This window comes from Amphiprion ocellaris, chromosome 9, assembly GCF_022539595.1.
Source record: "Amphiprion ocellaris isolate individual 3 ecotype Okinawa chromosome 9, ASM2253959v1, whole genome shotgun sequence".
NCBI lineage: Eukaryota > Metazoa > Chordata > Actinopteri > Pomacentridae > Amphiprion > Amphiprion ocellaris.
The window spans coordinates 362663-367390 of NC_072774.1; positions in this window are offsets into that span (position 1 = coordinate 362663).

Below are 4728 nucleotides of genomic sequence, written 5' to 3' on the forward strand. Positions count from 1 at the left end.
CACACACACACACACCATATACACAATAACACACACACACATTATATACACAATAACACACTATAACATACACATTATATACACAATAACACTATAAACACACATTTTATACACAATAACACACTATAACACAATTACATACACAACACACACAATTACACACACACACACACACACACACACACACACACACACACACACACACACACACACACACACACACACACCACACACCGAGCTAGCGGCTAACGTTAGCATCACTGACAGTTCCGGGTTCTCAACATGTCTGCGCACCTTGCTGTACCTCCGGAGCGCGCGGACCGTGGGCCGGCAGGTAAGCAGCCGGACGAGCTGCGTCACCGCCATCACACCTGGCTACAAACACGCGCTCGTGCCCAAATGCCCCTCATATCTACCCCCTGCACCGCGAGCCGCCATAACACAGGAAACCCGCACACCGGCGGAGATGACGTCGGAGGGGCGACAAGCTGTGACGCAGCTCCGGAGCAGCGGCGTGCGCGCTCCAGGCTGCGTCAGCGCCAGAGCGCGCCTCGGTACCAAGCTGTGGACATGCGCAGTGAGGTCAGGCCTTAAAAACAGCCTTAGTTCAACAGAAAAGGAAATCCTTTCTATCCTTTCATCCACAAACCAGCAGAAAATGTTCACAGACTTCAGGTAATGTCACTGAAAAGCTGAGACAGAATTCAGATGTTTTCTGTAAATAAATAAAATATTTTACATGTTTTATTAAAGTGTGTGATTTAAGCTCTGGTTCCACAAACTGTTCAGAATTAACAGAACAAACTCGACCACAATAACTTAAAACATCCCTTTTTCTGGAAACTTCTTCAAAATCTGTTAAAAACTGTCCTTAATGCTTTGAATCTTTCCAAAAATGTCTAACAAAATAAAATAAAATCCCAAAAAATTCAAAATCCTTCTGAAAATGGTTGAAAAACACACAAAACTTTCTGAAATGATTCAGGAAGTGTCCGTTACACCAAAATAAATTCAGTAAAAAAACTGCTCCTAATAAAACAAATCTTTCCAAAATGTCTTCAAACTGATCCAAAATTAGTTAAAAACCGTCCCTAATGACATGAAACTCTCCTAAATATCCTGAAACTTAAACCAACAGTTAAAAATCATCCCTAAAGACTCGAACCTTACAAAATGTCTTGAATCCAAAATAAGTTTACAACTGCTCCTAATGACATGAAACTATTCGAAATGACTCAGAAACCATCCAAGATGTCCTAAAATTTGTAGAAAAAAGCTAAAAGTTGCAATTTATAACGTGAAAGTGGTCCAAAAGAAGAAAAAAAATGGTCCCTAATGACTTAAAACTTTTAAAAAAATTTACTTGGAAGTGTTCAAAACATCATGAAACTCGGTGAATATAAGCTGAAAATTGTCCCTAATGACTGAATCTTTCCAAAGTGTCTGAAGCATCTTAAAACTTGGGCTAAAAAAATGACACAAAACTGCGCAAATGATTTTTAAATGGTCCAAAACGAGTTTAAAACTGTCCCTAGTGACATGAAACTAAATGAAGTGATTCATAGAAATGGACCACGTCTCGTCATTTAAACATAAAAAGCTCTAGATTATTAACTGGCTGGAGGTTAAAGAATAAAAGCATCTTAATTCTGTTAGAAATATAAACTGTAGAAATATAAGAATAGGGCCGAACCCTGCAGACGTTTACTGAGAAAAGTGACTCACGTCTAAGTTCATCATTTTAAAACTAATCTCTAAAAGAAGTGAAATTCTTAATTCAAATTAAACTTTCTGAAATGTTTTTTTTAAATCATTACACTTTTCTATTTTCGAAGCCTGATCTCTAGATAAGCAGAACTGACTCTGGTTTCACCATTTTAATAAAAACTAAACCAGCAGCTCAAATAATAGAGGCTGGATGTAGTACCACAGATCAGCCACAGGGGGGCGCTGCAGCACTGACACAGAAAATAAACTGCATCTCCTTAGAAGAGAAGAAACAAGAACCCAGAGATTCAGCTTTAAAACGTTAAAATCTACAGGATTTATTTAAACTGTTTTAGAACCAGGATTTAAATATTTAACAACTGCAGCGATTCACTGATTAGCAGGAATAGTTTTGATTATTGATTAATCAGTTTGATTATTGATTAATCAGTTTGACAGGTAAAAATCTGCATCTTCTTAAATCCAAATGTTCCATTTTCTTCCCTCTTTGGACAGTAAACTGGGTATCTTTGGGAAACACATTGATTTTCTTATTTAGAAAAAATTTTTTTAAATCATCGAACCGACACAGAAATAAATTATGAAACAGATTTATACTTTTTTGTCCAAACAGCCAAAACTAGGTAATTAGTCATAAAAATCCTTTTAATAATAAACTAATTAGAAATTTATTTTGCTTTTTCTTTTGTAAAAGATTAAAGATAAATTTAACCCAAAAAAATGCACTGGTTGCAAATATTGCAGCAAAATGACAAACATTTCTGCATAATTTAAATAACTTAAAAAATGATACTGGAGCTACTGTCCACTATTTAACTATTTTAATGACTGATTAATGTGTTTTATGTTGTTTCCTTGCTCCTGTAGGACAGTAAATAGTTGTTTTGGGGGGAAAAAGCCACTGATTGACATTTTTAACAACTAATTTATGAATCAACAGCAGAAATTCTGGTAGTTTACAAGAAATCCATCAACTGTTTTTCATCTACCTTTCTCAGAGATTTAACATTCATATATTTATTCATGTTTTTATTAGAAATGTAATGGTTAAAATGTGAACTGGTTCAATTCTGCTTCTTGAAGCTAAAAATTATAACGAGTAGAAAACTTCCTGTCAGAGACCAAACATTTAATCAATTCATCAGCAGCAGATTAATCAATGATGAAAATAATCAGTTTCTCCCTTCCCTGTGTGCATTTAAAAAGTAGTTTTACTTCACGTTCATCTCCGAAGTATAACTCAGTTAATGTTTTAATTTTGACAGTAAATTATGAATTTAGAGTCATTCTTAATTAAAATAAAATGTCTAAACTGTGATTTCAGCTCTTTAAATGTGAATATTTTCTGGTTTCTTTGCTCCTCTGTGACAGTAAACTGAAGATCTTTGGACAAAACAAGACGATTTTTACTAATGAACTTTTTTTCCCCCAGAAAATACCCGACTGATTATTTAAAAATTTATCTCTGATTTCTGAAAATGTGTCCCGTGTGGCGATATATTCTGTAAATCAGTGTTCGTTAAATACGTTCGAGTGTGAACTGTAATGAAAATGTTCCACAGGAAATCTCAAACCAAAAATAAAACATTAAAGGCAAAAAAATCTTCTGAAGGAGGTAATAAAGAGAGAAGTTTGAGGGAAAAAGAAACAAAAAAAATCCAACAACTCTGACTCCTTTAAATCAAACCGAGCACCGACTGATTACAGCCAACGGTGCAAACACCAACAGAAAGCAGAAAAATGTGAGAAAAGATCTAAAAATGGAGTTTTCATTCTGGCTGTAATTCTTTTAAAAAATCTAGATATCTGGAAATTTTTTTCATTATTTAACCCTCTGAACTCCAAAACCTGAAGGCAGATTTGGAGCCAGAAACTTCGAGAAACCACAAAAACTGGAAGAATCTTCAGACTGAAGCAAAAATAAACCGTAGGCTCAAATCAAATTTTATCAAAAAGGAAAAATTCTGTCCTCTTTGCAGAAAGCGTGACGATGTTCTCCACTCAGCTGAGACCGACAGTTGGGTGAGAAAACTTCAGGGAGTTTTTAGGTGAACTGCAGGATGTGTTAACACAAAACAGGAAAATCGTCCTGAAAATAAATAAAGATCTCTGCAGTTCTTTTCCAGTGTTGGTCACACCGTCTGTAGGTTTTTAACATTTTTTGTACAACAATAACAAAAAAATCTACTTTTTTTAAAACAAGATTTGTGTCATTCTATTGTACAGAAGATATTTCCCTCCATTTCCACAGAGGTGCAGGACTTCATATTACAAAACACACAGTAATAAAGTGGAGTTCAGAGGGTTAATCTGCTAATATTCTGTGTGCTGCTCGTTCATCACACTAGAAAGGATCGGACTCTCCAGACCAGTCGTTGATGAATATAAGACGGACACACCATCAGCTTCTCACGTCTTCACATGTTTCAGGTCATTTACAGTAGAAGAGTTCAGCCGTTCTTATCTAGCTTCGATTATTACAGATGTTGGTCAAAGACATTCAGTGAAACATCCAGAGACGTGCTTCGTTTTTTACACAGGAAGGTTTGCAGCATCTTGAACTATAATTTCCATTTATATAAAACAAACAGAGCAGTGTGGAGAAGCTGCACGAACGTTTAAAGGCAGAAGCATGAAATTAGCAAAGAAACAACCTGGAGAAAAGAGGCCACAACTAGAGCGGTATTTAAACAAACCCTTTAAAAGCAGTCCTAATTAGATCTGAGATGCCTGCAAACGGTCAAACTGCCAATTTTATCCGGTAGAAAAAACAAACAACGCACAACGGATAAGTGATAATGCAAGGTGAGAATGAAGCAGCTGTGTAAATATATATATATATATATATATATATATATATATATATATATATATATATATATATATATATATATATATATATATATATATATATATATATATATATATATGAGAACAGTTCCTCTGGATATATTAAAAACTGCGTAATTCAGTGATAAATAAAATACCTCCCCCCCCCAG